Source organism: Prionailurus viverrinus, chromosome B4 (genome assembly GCF_022837055.1).
Source record: "Prionailurus viverrinus isolate Anna chromosome B4, UM_Priviv_1.0, whole genome shotgun sequence".
Classification (NCBI taxonomy): domain Eukaryota; kingdom Metazoa; phylum Chordata; class Mammalia; order Carnivora; family Felidae; genus Prionailurus; species Prionailurus viverrinus.
In genome coordinates, this window is record NC_062567.1 from 57,354,321 (window position 1) to 57,371,952 (window position 17,632).

Sequence of the window (17,632 nt, forward strand, 5' to 3'; positions counted from 1 at the left end):
TGAAGAGCTGTTTGTTACTGCAGAGTGACCTATGTGTGATGAATATATCCCCTTTATTTTTCATTTTTAAAATTGTAATTCAGCATGGTTAACAGTGTTATATTAGTTTCAGGTGTACACTATAGCGCTTCAACAGTTTTATATATTACTCTCTGCTCATCAGATAAGTGTACTCTTAATCCCCTACACCTATTTCACCCATCCCCCCCCTCCCTCCCCTCTGGTGACCATCTGTTCTCTATGTTTTGTTGTCATTGTTCTCCATATTTAAGAGTGTATTTTTTGGTTTGTCTCTTTCCCTCCCTTTGTTTGTTTTCTTTCTTAGATTCTACATATGAGTGAATCATATGGTAGTTGTCTTTCTGTGTCTTATTGTGCTTAGCATCACACTCTCTAGATCCAACCATGTTGTTGCAAACGGCAGATTTCATTCTTCAAGGCTGAATAATATTCCATGACACACACATACACACCACCTCTTCTTTATCCATCCATTTGTGATGGACACTTGGGCTGCTTCCATAATTTGGCTCTTGTAAATAACATTTCAATAAGCATAGGAGTGCATATATCTTTTCAAATTAGTGTTTTCTTTTTTTGGGGGGGGGCGGTAAATACCCTGTGGAATGTATTCCCTTTAAAAAGATGTAGGGTGGGAGGCAAACCATAAGAGACTCTTAAATACTGAGAACAAACTGAGGGTGGATGGGGGGTGGGAGGGAGAGGGGAAAGTGGGAGATGGGCATTGAGGAGGGCATCTGTTGGGATGAGCACTGGGTGTCGTATGGAAACCAATTTGACAATAAGTTGTATTTAATCTAAAAAATAAAAAAATAAAATAAAAACATGTAGGGTGGGTTTTATCACTCTCCAACCAGGAGTCCCTGAGAAAGGCCTGTCAACTAAGCCAGCTAGTTCTTTCTTGCATTATAGCTTTAATTATGATAATAATTCCCAATTTAAGAGGCTGATGGAAAGTTTCCCCCTTTTTTGTGTACTTTGGCTGTTAGGACAGTTCATGATAATGCCTGAAGGACACCATACTGTAGATTGTGAAGGTTTATTACTCTAATTCATCTTCCTCTTTGTACCAGACAGGGTTCTGGTATTTGACAGAAAGAATTTAATAGAAAGTACTGACAACTAGTGTAAAATTGTCCTTGGTAACTATAAAGGTAAAAAGGAATCTAACGTATCACTGTGGTAGCAACTGCAATAAACTGTTAATTACCTCGGGGTTGAGGGAACAAAGTCAAGAGGTTGCAATTACTAAAACATAGACACTTGGAGGAGAGGCCCTGTGGAGCCGAAACCCAGTCCTGTGAAGACGCAGGTGCTGCTCAGGTGGCGAGTTTGGAAGAGGTGCCTCATGGGGCTGGGACTGACCTCTGAGTTAGGGTCTCGTGCGTGGCGTCCCTGAGACGGCACGATTCAACCAGCTCTGCTAATGTTGCGAAAACCGCAAACTAGATCTAATTTCCTCTTGGTGAGGAAGCGTTCATACAGCAAGAACCACAGCAAACAGGAAGCACACAAGAAGGAACAAGTCTCTTCCTCCTCCAGCCTTTCAGTCTCCCTCCAGCGCCCCCTGTTGTCGGAGCCTAGCAAAGACTCCTCCGGCAAAGCTGAAATGGGGTTTGTAGAGCCCCAGCAAACCACACTGTGAGGGGTGCACAGGGACACACTTGGCTAACAGGATGAGTGTGAGTCCAACCTGTGCTCTCCTCGCCAAGCGCTAAGCCCCTGCGTGGGCCTGTGTCATCTTTTCTAATTTGCACACAGGTGCCATGGAAGCTAGTGCACACACAGATTCAAACGTTAGCAACCAGTCTTCTATCTTCTAACTGGCCGTGAAAAGAATGTATTTTTATCGTAGGGTTCCAGGCAAACTTGCATGCAACTTTTTACAGTCCTACATAGCCCTCCCTTGAATACTGTCAAAGATTTGTGCAGATTTGTTTGAAGTGGGTTCCCTATTCTTCCACCTTTTCTCACCATGTGTATATACTGCTTTTGATAGGCGATGTGGCTTTGGTTCCCTCCGTTCTCTTATGCTGGACTCTAGCTGTGCATCCAGAAAGAGGCTTTTCTGCATCCATGGTCTCCTTATATTTTTTCTCCTGTTGTCTTTTTCACTGGAGTGTGTGTGTGTGTGGGGGGGGGGGGGGTTGGTGAGCCATTTTGCTCTTGTCCTTTCTCTTTAAAAAAAAAATTTTTTTTTCAACGTTTATTTATTTTTGGGACAGAGAGAGACAGAGCATGAACGGGGGAGGGGCAGAGAGAGAGGGAGACACAGAATCGGAAACAGGCTCCAGGCTCTGAGCCATCAGCCCAGAGCCTGACGCGGGGCTCGAACTCACGGACCGTGAGATCGTGACCTGGCTGAAGTCGGACGCTTAACCGACTGCGACACCCAGGCGCCCCTTGTCCTTTCTCTTATAGTCAGTCTTCTTATATCCTGTCAATGGTTTGATATTTTTATTAACAATTTAAGGCTTAGATGAAATTACTTTCAAATTCATTGGTGACACAAAAGTGGGGGGGGGGGTGGTTAGCTAAAATGACAGATAATCAAACCAGGATTCCTAGTGATTTCTGTAGATTGAAATGCTGTGTTAATAGCAAAAAGATGAAATTTGTGAGTTAGAGGAAAACCCTAATAGAATTTAGTAGAAATAGAGTAAAATAATTGAAATAAAGACAAACCTTTGTATATTTTTTAACCTGGTGTCAATACTACTCCTTTGGCAGCTTTAGGAAGGAATCATACCATTTCTGTAATAGGCACACAGTGGCTACTCCATAAATGTTTATACAATTTGTATTTGACAAAAGATGGAAATAGATCATTAATTATAGTTGAGGGGGAAATTCTGTCATTTTCCTTAACCACTTTATGAAAATTTTGAGGAAATATGGTGAATTGTATATGAATAGATGTAGACATGTGGCAAAATATTAATAGAAATTATCTCTGGCTCAGGGCTGGTCAATTTTCATTTTATTTTACTACTGAAAAACTATCTCTTCTCTACTGTTCATGTGTTAACTTTGTAATAAGAGCAAACTGAAAAAAGCAACATATAAAAACAACCAAATGGAAAGTGACCAAATATATTTGGAGTTTTAGGAATTTTTTTTTAAAAGTTTACTTATTTATTTTGAAAGAGAGAGAGAGACAGGGAGAGAAGGAGAGAGAGAATCTCAAGCAGGCTCTGCTCTGACAAAGCCTGGGGCTTGAACTCATGAACTTGAGCTGAAATCAAGAGTTGGATGTTCAACTGACTGAGCCACCCAGGCACCCACGGGAAGGTTTGATATAAGACATATCTTCTTTACAATGATTCAAAATAAATGACAAAGCAACAATTGGAAATAAAAATTATCTAGCAATGCTCCATTAAATGAAACATAGGCAAGGAGTAGTTTGATCTAGAGTTACAGATTTCTGAAGGGGAGCTAAAAAGAATAAATTAGGACTCTATAAAAGCAATATTTATGGAAGAGATTTCAAATAATATTCCATGAAACATCTTTGTTTATATGAAAAATATTTCAAAAGGATAATTCACATGACAGAGAAGCAAAATGGTGGGGAAATGCTGGGTTCTTTTTCCACTCTTTTTTCTCACTTAGATGATTTATGGAAATACCCGGGGGTGGGAACAGACCTCTAAAATATATGTTTAGATGAGCAATGATAAGTATTTCTTATCAGATGTGAAGGAATACTTTTTGGTGGGGAAAGGGTCAAGATGAAATTTTGTTCTGCTCATCTTATAATTAATAGATAGGCTGTTTGTGTGACTTACCACAAGGTTACTATGAAAAGAGATTAAATCTTGGGTTATAGGTCCAGCCAATTTCGGTTCTTGATGTGTTGTTTGTTTCCTCAGAAGCTTTACCTGTTCCTCCAGTCTAGGTGAGGATCCTAGTTTGCACTCTGTAGGATTGTGTTCTTTTTTTTTCCGCTTAGAACATGAACCTCAGTTCATAATTATACCTCCATTAGTGTGATTATCTGACTAATATCTGAATGTCTCATTTGAGCCTCAGCTCTGTCAGAACAGAGGCTGTGTCTACTTGTGTTCACTGTGGCATCTGAGAACCAAACTAAGTGACTAAAACATAGTAAGCACTCAAATGTTTACTGAATAAATAAATAAATGCATAAATGAACAACCGGTCACATAAGCAATTAGAATGGATTCCTGGGAGTGGCAGACAGGAGGAGGCAGGAGGAAAGTTGGAGTCAACTTTTTAGGCACTATAAAAATTATTTTAAAGATATTTCTTGTAGATTTAGCAGCAGGAGATAAAGAGCCAATAAATTTGAGGATAACAGCATATTCAAATGAATATGAAAAACTCTTAGCTTTCCAGAAAAATCTGATAAATTTCTTATATAGATTAAAGAAGTTTAAAACTTTCTATTTTGAGCTTTAAGTGTTTTTCTATCTGCTTTATTGAGTAAAATATTTTCCTAACTTACTATCACAGGTTAACACACTGTCTTTACTATACTATAAGCTTTGAAATAGAAAGGCTTATTGAAACTTTCAGTAAATAGAGAAATTAGATAAGAGAAAGAGGCTTTGCTTTAATTTTTTTTAATTTATTTTTATTTATGTTTTGAGAGAGCAAGCACATATGCAAGTAGGGAAAGGGCAAAGGGAGGGGGAGGGAGAGAATCCACACTCAGCATGGAGCCCATTGTGGGGCTTGATCTCAGGACCCACCTTGAGATCATGACCTGAGTTGCAGTCAAAAGTTGGATGCTTAACTGACTGAGCCGCCCAGGCACCCCTGCCTTAATTTTTTAAAAAATTCTTTGTAGTTTTCTGTGCTTTCTTTATTGATTCTTTAAAAAAAATTTTTTTAACGTTTATTTATTTTTGAGAGAGAGAGAGAGACAGAGTGTGAGCAGAGGAGGGTCAGAATCTGAAGCAGGCTCCAGGCTCTGAGCTGTCAGCACAGAGCCCGACATCGGCTGGAACCCACAAACTGTGAGACCGCTATCTGAGCGGAAGTCGCATGCTTACCGACTGAAGTACCCAGGCACCCCTCTTTATTGATTCTTGATAGATTTTTTTAAATTTTATTTTTAAGTAGTCTATACCCAATGTGCAGCTCGAAACTATAGCCCCAAGATCAAGAGTTGCATGTTCTACCAACTGAGCCTGCCAGGTGCCCCTTGGTAGATATTCTAAGTAAGAGTTTTGACATTTTTTATACTTTCTAAATTAAAAAAAAAAAGTACTCCTAGTCCCACCATCTTATAGCTTTGGGGGAAAATACTATAAGATTTCCACTGCAGATGAAAATTTTTATTCACTCTGGAAAACTGGGTCATCTTCTTTTCAGAAATTGTCTTTTCTTCCTAAATCTGAGAACATATTCGAGGGAAGAAGTAAGGTAGAAAGTTTTCAACAGTCCAGTGGGGAATTCCCCAGAGGGACAAAAGAAGTAAGATAGCTAGAGAGGTTAGTTGCTGAGTTAGCAAGGTTGGAATAACTTTCTGGTGTTTTAAAAAGGTGTGCAAATTAGGTAGGGGTGCCTGGGTGGCTCAGTTGGCTTAGTGTCCGACTCTTAATTTCAGCTCAGGTCATGATCTCATGGTTCATGAGTTTGGACCCCGCATCGGGTTCTGCGCTGACCATGTGGAGCTTGTATGGGATTCTCTTTCTTTCCCCCATACCTTGTGCTCCCTCCCTCTCTCTCTCGCTCTCTTTCCCTCTCAATATAAATAAATACACTTTAAAAAAAGTGTGTGAATTAGTGGGTTGATTCAGTGAGGCACAAATTGGTTTCACAGTTTTGTCAAAGAACAAAAATCAACTCATATTCCTTAAGTCTGACTTCCCTCAAATTAAAATATATTGACTTATAAGTTCCCCAAGGTACTGATTTATTGTGACTTTTAGGTTTTAGGTTCTTGGTGTGAGAGAGAAAGACAATCCCTATGTGGGTAAAGACAAACAAGCAGTTGGCATTTTCACAAGGATTTGACTTAAGAATCTGTTGAACACTTTAGAAAGGAGATTGGAGGAAGAAACACAAGGATCACAGATGAATCTGGAAAAAACAACTGAGATTGAGAAGCAAAGTCACACTTGAAGAAGGGCAAATCAAAAGTGATTTAACAAAATCTCCCTAATGATAGTACCGGTAAGGTGGTATATTTAACTTCCTCTCTGGCTCTTGGAAAATGTAGCCAATTAAGTAGTCATCGATCTTGCCTCCTTAATAATGCCTAGAAACTTTTCATTTCTGTTTTCTGCTAGATTGTAGAAACTTAATTAAAATTATATTATTCATAGGATTTCTACTTCGGTCCCCAAATTTAGCATCATGAGTTGTTTTAAAGGTTTGGTTATACTAAATAAGCTAATATAAAACTAGTTATCTATAACTAATGAAGATAAAAGTGAGAATAAATGATTAAAATATCCAAGCTGATAAAATGCAAGATTGTTGAAAATACCTTTCATTGCCTTAAGGTATCTAAGGGAATGGGATAAAAAAAAAAATCTCCTCACTAAATTTGATGTTTATGGAAGCTGTGATTATATTGAATTAGAAGAATTTAATACATTTCTTCATTTTTCATAGAGGCTCTCACACAGAAAATATAAATTTCCACAACCATAAGACTGTATTTTTATTAATTTTTAGTTTCCCTTTGTTCATAAGTAATGAATATTCTTGGAGATAACTTAGAAGATACAGATTTTGAAAAAAAAAAAAAAACATCATTTCATCACCCAGAAATAACCACTATGAACATTTTGGTGTGTGTTCTGTTCAGACTTTTTTTTTTGCATTCTTATATGATATGTATTGTTTCAGTTAAAAAGTAGAATCATAATACATATTATTTTTATGTAACCATTCTTTTATACTTAAGCACATATTGAAAATAAATTTGTATTTCATCAAAAATTAAAAATTATTTTGATATTTTAACAACTTGCTTATTGTTAGACATCTAGTTTGTTTATAATCCATGATGCAGATACTTATTAGATATGTTATATGTATGTGTGTTTTATATAAAAGACATTAAAAATTACTAACAATTTTTTTCCACTGGATTTATGGGTAAAAATACTTCTGATTTTAGAGCTAAAATTAAGTCAGGATTAGACTTTGTTAGATAACATTTTAGTTAGCAACACTCATATGGTACTGCAGGTCCTATTCTAAATGATGACCTCATTTGAATCCCTCTAATAGTTCTATTCGGTACATACAGTTACTGTCTGCATTTTACAGGTGGGAACATGAGGCCCAGAGAGCTTAAGCAACTTGTCCAGTGTTACACAGGTAGTAAATGGTAGAGCTAATCTGGCCCCGGGGTGTGTGCTGTGAACTGTCCCCTTACAAGGCCTCCCTCTGTTGTCATTTGGGTTATCTGAGAAACGGAGTTTAAAGGGTTAATTAGCACGGGAATCTCCCAGAGAGAGAATTGGTGAGCATTGGGAAGGATCTGAAAGTGGGGTGAATGTTGCTCAATATTTTTGTAATTGAAGGAACCTAGAACTTCTTGGATCAGGACCAGAACGACAGGCCTCACTTATTTTGTTAGGACCAAAAGTGGAAAAGCTTATCTGAAAAAAATTTGTATCACCCTTTCTTTAAATCTTTCATGATTTTATAATGCAGCTTTCCAAAACAGTTATGCAGAATGTAACTTTTTCCTTCATCCTTTCACCATTTTGCCGCGAAGTAAATCGAGTTAATATAATTTAATGAGAAAAGACTTTTCAACTGCATTTATAGAGATGTGCTCTTTTAAATGCCCCCAAACTTGGCTATTTTAGGCTTTAATATAATCAATTCTAAGAAATCCTGTCCTCATAGAGAAATGACAACATCATACTGCTTGTTTTCCATCAAAGTTAGTGAATATGAAGATTAACTTAAAAGTCGTCTATCCTAGGGCCGCCTGGATGGCTCAGTCACTTAAGCGTCCGACTTCAGCTCAGGTCATGATCTCATGGTCGTGGGTTCGAGTCTTGCATCAGGCTCTGTGCTGACAGCTCAGAGCCTGGAGCCTGCTTTGGATTCTGTGTCTCCCTCTCTCTCTGCCCCTCCCCCACTCTCTCTCTCTCTCTCTCTCTCTCTCAAAAATAAATAAACATTAAAAAATTAATTAATTAAAAATAGTCTATCCTAAAAGCACCTCAAAACAGGCAACTAAAATCAATAACAGGCTTGGCCCACTGTGACAGTGAAACATGTGAGAAGCAACTGAAGAAATGCTCAAAGAACAGAATTTTTCAAGTCTCTTGGATTGCATGCAAGGCAAATTTAGCACGAGGGATTAGTTGTTCTAGGAAGAACAAAGACTCCTTCTGATCTTCACCGACTCTGCCCTTCTATGGGGAAGCTTGTGGCAGCTCCTTTTTGCTATTATAGCTACAGGGCCTGGAGTTCTCAATGATGTTTAAAACTGTCAGCACAATGTGTAAAATTTAATTCTGACAAGTTAATAAGGCTAGCCAGTGGTGAAGTAGGAGGAAGAGAGGAATTCAACCAGGCTGTGGAACCGTGGAGGGAGCACAAACAGAATAAATCGCATCATACCATGCATTTTTAAAAAATTTTTAAAGTTAATTTATTTATTTTTGAGAGAGCACAAGCTGGGGAGGGGCAGAGAGAGAGGGAGACACAGAATTGGAAGCAGGCTCCAGGCTCTGAGCTGTCATCACAGGGCCCAGTGCAGGGCTTGAACCCATGAACCGTGAGATCATGACCTGAGCCAATGTTGGTGCTTAACCTACTGAGCCACCCACCCAGGTGTCCCCAAATCATATTTTAGAGCTATTTCAGATCACTTACACTAAATCAGAGGCACCTGCAGGAAAAATACATTTGATGACCTGAAAATATTTTGCTGGATTCTACTGGAAGTTTTATTTAGGGGAAGACTTGGTTTCCATACTATCTTACTGCATCTCCTCTTTATCACCCAAGAGGACTTCCTGGAACCTCACTGTGCGGCTAACAGTGCCACACTGTTCTCCTTCGCAGAGCCAAGAAGGGGGAGCAGTCTGGATAGGACCAGAAGAGGGTTCTTCCCCAACAGAAACATTTCTACAGGCAGTTTTACCCATTCTTGCAGTTGCCTTCACCAACCAAATAGTTCAGCAAGCTTCAGAGAAAGTGAAGTGACAGCAAGAGTCAGCTGGAAAACTCTAAACGATCAGATGTAAGCCTGATCAACATAACATAAATGTGTGGTTTAGTTTCATTTCTACCCGGCCAGAAGACAGGTTGATTACATGGTAAACATGACAAAGAGATGAGCTTAGAGAATTCATGGGGCTGTCACTTGCTTGGTTTGTCATTACTTCAGGATTCTCTCTCTAAATTTGAGACAGTTGAAGCAACATACTCTGAATGTCAACCTAGATTTATTCTGCACATGGCCTCAAAACTGATAGAAAACACAGTCTTCTCTCAGGTGCCGGAAACATCTACAACATCTAGGGGTGAGTAGGATAGGTTCCAGCCCTTGTGGCTTTTAGAGTCTATTGGAGGAAAGGGCTCCTGGGTGGCTCAGTCAGTTGAGCATCCAACTCCAGCTCAGGTCGTGATCTTGTGGTTTGTGAGTTTGAGTCCCGCATCGGCACTGTCAGCGTGGGGTCTGCTTTGGATCCTCTGTCTCTCGCTCTCTCTGCCCCTTCCCAGCTTGTGCTCTCTCTCAAAAATAAATAAAAAATTTTAAAAAGGAAAAAAAAATAGAGTCTATGGGAGGAAACAAGTTTTGTCAGAGATGTGGCCTTCCTTTTGTGACCATCTTGATCATGCGTGGATTAGGTTCTGACTTCTATCTTTACTTTAGGCTTTCAGTAACCGATGGACTTGGAGACAACAGAATACAATACCAGGTATCATTGATTACTACTTACTACCCGTTGTGTATATGTTATCTCATTTAAATCCTGACAACAGGCAGGGATGAGGTAGCCTACAGGGGGCGATGTGAAAATTAGAAATAGGCACCTGAGCATGGTACGACGTTCCTGGTGATCTGAACCCAAGTGGGATGTCAGCCCCTTGTCACCTCTTCCCTAGATACTTTTGTGCAGTTCACAGGCTGCACGACAGTACTTGGCAGAAATATAGTTAAAGCCTAGTTAAAGTATCATCAACCTTGTTTCACAAAAAAGGAAACAGAGGTTCAGAGAGATTAAATAACCTATCCAAAATCATTCAGTCATTGGCAGAGCCTTGACTCAAAGCCACGTTTGTCTGGTTTTAAAATCCCGTTATCCTTCTGCTCTTTCAATTTGCCTCCTTGTTCTTTTGCTAACGTTTACCAGATCTCCCACTGCTGATGCAATAAGAATAGAATTTTCAAAAAGCCAATTATTTCCCATGCATCTTCTCCATATGGTCTTGGAAATCTTCCCCTTCTATTCTGTCTTATTAACAATGTTCATATAGGTATCCTTTGCTTTTTGAAAGTTCGCATTACATTCCTTCACTTTTGCAAAAGACCTACATTGGCACCTGTTTTTGCTTACTGAAAAAAAGCCGAAGATGAGTTTTGCTTTTATGAAAAAAGGCAAAAAGCAAATATCGTGTTTGGCATTTGTTTTGCAGCCAGCAGCAGGGAGTCCACCAGGCTCCTTCCCTGGAACGACACTCAGCATCAAGCTGCCAGAGCTTTGAACGGTGTCTGGGAGCATGAGCCTTTATCTTGATTTGTTTTGTGCATCTGTTAGCAGGATGTGTCTTAGGGTATCAGAAACGTGTAAGGGAGGTTATTTTGGGGGTCTGAGAATGCTCAAAAAATTTTCCATAGGAGTTAATGGTAATTGGTTCTTTGCTTTCTGCCTTTTCGGCTTACCTAGCATTCCTAGGTATCCTAGGTATCCTAGGAATGCTCTACTTTTGAATAGTAGGCGCAACCTGTAATAATAGCTAAATACTCAATTTTTATGGTTGGCGATGCAGTTTAAATCCAGCTAATTGAAACAGACAAGTGTTATTTTTAAGCCCTCTATGTATCTTGTGGGTGGAAGTAATACACATTTATGAGTTAATAAGTGAATGTGTACAAAGACAATTTAATTTTTTTTTCAAGCGGTCTGCCCATTCGGAGGGTTTGCCTTCGCTGCTGTCTTTTAAGGCCACCCCTGAATGAAAATGTGGGCAGTCCATTGTCAACCTGTACCCACCTCACCAAGCAGATCCATCTGTGAACCAAGTTTGGGTTATTCTTCTTTTGTTAGGCGGTCTTGGGAAACCACCACGAGGGAGAGATGTCAGTCAGTACACAGCACGGGGATCCTGAGATCCGGGGGGTCATCTTTCATGCAGCTGATCTGTGTTTTCTGTATTTCCTCAAGCACAGTCTCCAGCTCCCCTTTGATATATTGTCACCAGGCCCACCTCACCTTATAACTTGGGGATCTGAGAGCATCCAGCTCGTGATGGGCACTTGCAGCCCCACGGTCACTTGATGACCTAAAGGGAGGTACTTGAACTACATCAAGGCGGGGTAGCCTTCCAGGAGCTGCACTTTCAGTGATCTATGTTTCTTTGCGACAAATGGCACAGCTCTGCTTTGAGAACCCTAGATGTCTGTGCCGCAGTCCTCCCGCTGCGACTTGCCAAACAGCTGACATGACCTCCCTTCTTCCACAGGTATCCCCGCCACCATAGGACCCGCTGGTTCTTATGACCCAAGCAGCAAGGCTGCTTCTCCTGAAAACTGGACCAGCTGCAGGGCCCTCTCTTGTCCTGAGCTCTACTCTAAAGCTAGAAACTTTCCAGTTTCCAGCCACCTTATAAGTGGCTTGAAGCAGTGTGCCTCAGCATGGAATATTCTGCAAGCAGAGCCTAAAGAGGCCTAGAAAGGGATGCGCTTCGTTTATTTGTTTGTTTGTTTTTGTCTATATTTATTTTGAGAAAGAGAGAAAGCACGAGCAGGGAAGGGGCAGAGAGAGGCAGAGAGCAAGAATCCCAAGCAGGCTCCGCACTGTCAGCACAGAGCCCCACATAGAACTTGAACTCACAAAACATGAGATCATGCCCTGAGCCAAAGTCGGATGCTTAACTGACTGAGCCACCCAGGTGCCCCAATGTGCTTCTTCTTTTTTTTTTTTTTTTTAATTTTTTAATGTTTATCTATTTTTGAGAGACAGGGGGAGAGAGAGAGAGAGAGAGAGAGAGAGCAGGGGAGGGGCAGAGAGAGAAGGTGACACAGAATCCGAAGCAGGCTCCAGGCTCTGAGCTGTCAGCACAGAACCTGACACGGGGCTCGAACCCACAGACTGTGAGATCATGACCTGAACTGAAGTCAGATGTTTAACTGACTGAGCCACCCAGGTGCCCCATTGTACTTCTTTCTTACAGGTAGGAAGTGAATGAGGCGTAACCTACCCTTTACTTTAGCTCAACTGTGAGATCATGAACTGAGCCAGAGTCAGACACTTAACTGACTGAGCCACCAAGGCGCCCTGGGTCTCACCACATTCTAATTAAGGAGAGTCATGACTTGAAGCTGGTGTTTCAATCTCTACACTTTATACAAGGCTATGTAAGGTCCTCCTCTTTTTTACCCCAGTGTTCATCATCTCAATTTACCTTTTTCCACTTGAGTGTCCTTCTAGCACCTCATCCAGCTGTTGGGCTTAGCACTGGCTTTCTGCCCCACGCTCCTCTGCTGTGGCCGGTGGGATGCCTTCTGGCAAATGTGCAGACTGGGTATAGGAGGGACCCCATGCCCTTGAACAATGGGGGAGGGAACTGTGGATAAATCCTCCTGCCTTGTGTCCTTCTGGTGAGGTCTATTGTACCTGGCTCTTTAGAGAGATTTCTAGAGAAAACACTGTAGTTTCCCACAGTGGTGGTCAGCTTTATGACACAAACACATCTTTGATTTGGCTTTCCTTCCATCCAATTTCACTCTTCCACATCCCTACTCCTGTTCCCTGGGGTCGCTTACTAACTGAAGTAACTGCATGCAAGCTCTTGTTTCAGGATCTACTGTGTGAGCTCAGTGTGGTACTTTTAATGTTAGGCTTTATCATGGTGTGGAAAATCATAAAATACATGTAGGCGCTTAGGAAAACTCATGTTAAGAGCTACTACCCAGATCTACTACTAAGCTTTCTAGATTGTTCTCTATGCATATACTTAAAAAAAAATAGCACAGTGGTACCTGGGTGCCTCAGTCAGTTAAGTGTCCAACTCTTGATTTCGGCTCAGGTCACGTTCTCATGATTTGTGGGTTTGAGCCCCATGTTGGGCTCCACACTCACAGCGTGGAAACTCTTTGGGATTCTCTGTCCCCCTCTCTCTCTGTCCCTCCCCCACTCACACATGTGTGTGTGTGCACACTCTCTCTCTCTCAAAATAAAGATTAAAAAAAAGAACACGATTTTGAAATTCATTCTTATTTTATATATTGCAGATGTCTTTTCCTCTTTGTGATTTAAAAAAGAATGGCTGTAGGAGGATGGCATTCTATCACATAGACCTACCACAATTGATTCAATACCCTCTCACATTTGGACATTAGATTTGTTTCCCCGTTTTGTTATTCTAAAGCAGTGCTATACTTTACATCCTTAAAGCTATTTACGAAGTAGCAATAGGTATGGTATCACTTACATGCGGACTGTAAAGAGAAAGTTGATTTCACAGAAACAGGTTGCCAGGAGTTGGGGAGAGGGGAAAAATGGGGAGATGTAAGTCAAAGGGCACAAACTTTCAGTTATAAAACGACGAAGTTCTGAAGTTCTGTAGCATGGTGACTACAGTTAATAACGTGGTATTGTGTACAGATCGTCCCCAACTTAGTATGGTTCGACCTATGATTTTTCGACTTTATGGTGGTGTGACAGCCATACATAGTCAGTGGAAACCACACTTCAGAGTTTGCATTTGGATCTTTTCCCTTTTCCTAGGTTAGTGATATGCAGTATGATCCTCTCTCGTGATGCTGGGCAGCAGCAGCCGATACACTGATGATCAGCATCCGTACAACCTTTCTGTTTTTCACTTTCAGTACAGTATCAATACATTTCATGAGATATTCAACGCTTTGTTATCAAATAGGCTTTGTGTTAGATGATTAGTCCAACTGCAGGCTAGTGTAAGTGTTCTGAGCACATTTAAGGTAGGCTAGGCTAAGTTGTGATGTTCGATAAGTTAGGTGTATTAAATGCAGTTTTGAGTTGTGTGGTATTTTCAACTTACAATGGGTTTATCAGGACATAATCCCATTATAAGCTGATGATGATCTGTATTTGAAAGTTGCTGAGAGTAGATCTTAAGCATTGTCACCGTTAAAAAAAAAAAAGTGTTAACTGTGTGAGGTGATGGAAGTGTTAATTATCTCAATCTTGGCAATCATTCTATGATATATATATATATATATATATATATATATATATATATATAAAATCATCATGTTGTCCACTTAAAATATGTACAATATGTATGTCAGTTATTCCTCAAGAAAGTTGGAAATAAAGATTACTAGAAAAAGACATACGTTTGGAAATTAAGAAATATGTAGGTCAAAGAAGAAATAAAGGGGAAATTTTTTTAAAAAAAAAGAAGAAGTAATCATCATATGACTTCACTCATATGAGGACTTTAAGATACAAAGCAGATGAACATAAGGGAAGGGAAGCAAAAATAATATGAATACAGGGAGGGGGACAAAACATAAGAGACTCTAAATATGGAGAACAAACAGAGGGTTACTGGAGGGGTTGTGGGAGGGAGGGGGGCCAAATGGGTAAGGGGCATTAAGGAATCTACTCCTGAAATTGTTGCACTATATGCTAACTTACTTGAATGTAAATTAAAAAAATAAATTAAATTAAAAAAAAAGAAGTAGCTGTATATCATAATGGTTGAAAGCACAGGCATCAGAGTCAGGCTGATGAATTTAAATCCTCGATACTCTACTCATTAGTTATATAATTTTTAACAAGTTGTTCAACTTCTCCCAGGCTCAGTCTCTTTGTGTAAAAGTGGAGTAATAATAATAGGTCATACATCACAGGATTACTATGAGCATTCTCAATCCGTTTATGCAGAGTACTTAGAATAGTGCCTTGTGCATAACTGTTCAATAAAATTTAGCCATTGTTATTTTTATTACATTCACATTAATTCATAAAGTTAGAATTGTTTGGCCTAACCGTATGTACTTTTGAGGTTTTGGTATATAAATTGCCAAATGTAAGCTTAGCATCAATATTCCCAAATTAATATACATATTGTCATTGCAAACAGTGGTATTTTCATGTGTATAAATATGTGTGTTGTTTTTAATACAAGAGGGTAAATGCAACTATTTTTAAAAATCACATATTTTTGATTTGGAAATAATGCCAGGAGCCATCTGGTTCCATCTTGTGTCAGTGAAGATAGACTAAGTTTATGCTATGCCAAAAAACAATCCCATAATCTTGGTAATTCAAAGTAACAAATTCTCACTCATGCTACATGTCCAAAGCCAGTGTGGTGGTGGCAGAAGGAAGGGTGTCTACCTCCTACACATTATGGACTCTGGCTAGTGCTGGTTCTGTCTTGGTAGCTGCTTCCATGACTTATGAGGTGGGAGAAAGAGAAGGTGGCAATACATACTCTGGCTCTTAAAGCTCCTGCCTGAGTGTGACACACATTGGTTGTGCTCATATTCCATTCTTCAAGCAAGGCATGTAGCCACATCCAACTTCAGCAGGGATAGGGTACTGCCATCCCATCGTGCGCTCAGAAGGATAGAAGAATCAAGTGACTTGTGAACTGCCTGAATGACTAACAGACTTACTCGCTTTTTCGTTTATTGTCATTGTTAACTTACATGTTATTTACTTTTCAAAATAGGTAATATAGTCACATGGCCCAAAATTCAAAAGCTACAAATGTTAGAGTGAAAAGTCTATGTCTTTCTATATTTCTCCTTCACTGAAGCCAACCAATATTAACAAATATACTTTGTTAGTAAATGTGTGTGTGTGTGTGTGTCCATTTCCCATTTGCCCTCAGATCCATTGTCTAACCCTTATGGATCTGCTCTGAGCTCTAGGGAATTGACCCCTATGAATAGATCAGCCATGTTCCCTAACTCTCTGACTCCCAGTTGAGTTTGGCCAATGTGAGGCACCAGTAGGAGACTGAAGGACAGGTAAGTGGAAAGTTGGGCTATTCTCCATACCCCCAGTTTCCTCTGTTTTTGAGGTACAGCTGAGGTGGTGGCTGAGTCCCTCCAAAACTATAGCTCTTGCTGGAAGCCCTTCTGCTGGGTCCTTATCTCTCACAGGGCTCTGGTAAAACTATCCCCTTCTCTTGCCCCATAAGACATGGGAATGGTAATGGCTTCCTGCCACCTCTAGTCCCTGGGAGCCTCAGCACCTCTCTCTTTTTTAGAAACAGCTTGATTGAGATATAATTTATATACCATGTACTTCACCCACTTGAAGTGTAAAATTCAACATCTTTTGGTATACTCACAGATTTATCAGCATCTTTTTGTGTTCCTTAACCTTGCTCATACCTTTTAAAAAGTCTCTACATTGCATTTTCTTCAGATTTTCATCCAAATGTGTTTTTTTTCTTCCTGGTGGGACAGCCTAATTGTGTGCATTTGTACACCTAATTGGTATGGTGCCATCTCATAAGTAAATGAGAGCCAATTGTTACATTTTTCAGGAATTTTGCGAGCTGGTTACTAAACAGGGCCACTACTGAAAAAAAAAAGGTAATAAAGGTAATAAAAAAAAAGGTAATCTATGTGGCGGAAATACTACATAATGATGTTCACATAGGCATGTTCATCTCTTCCCACCGTGTATTCAGTGATGTCCCATTTCTGGCTTGGAGTTGGCCATTGGGGGAGCATTTCCCCCCATAGAAATCAGCAACTGATACAAATCAGGACTTAATTTTTTATTTCATTGATTGTCTAGAATTCAGATAGAAAATGATGATAAAATGTTAATGAAACCTAAAAGTTTATCCTTGTGAATACAACAAAAAATTGAGGAAATATTCTTTCAGTATTTGAAACTATCTTCCAATTTGAAAAAAAAAAAGTCACTCACTTCATTGATAAACCAGTGAAGCTTCAGAATTCATCTTCATTGTTTGACTTTCATCTTCCTTGTCAACTGATGTTCATGGAACCACACTTGGAGAACTGGCGGTTGAACAGCAACCAGCCCACCGCAGTGCACGCACACACACACACACACACACACACACACACACACACACTCACACATGTAGTTTAGATACCATTCCATGTCACTGATAGAGCTTTCTCAATCTTTTAAAAGTTTGCCTTGTGTGTATCTTATTGATGGATAGCTAGACTGCAATCTTTTGCTGTTACAAAACAATGCTGCAGCGAATCACCTGAGTCATCCGGAAATGCATTTTAATTTCTGTAGATATTGCCAGATTGCTGTCTGTGAAAAGTTTCATCGATTGATATTTCTACCAGCAACATATGAAAATGTCTGTTTTCCCACACCCTCAGCGTATAGTGTGTGTTTTGTGTTTTGCCACATCATCATTGTTAATGATTGTTAATAATTCATCTAAGATTTAAAAAAAAATCAGGCTTAGCTAATATAATGCATTAATTATTGAT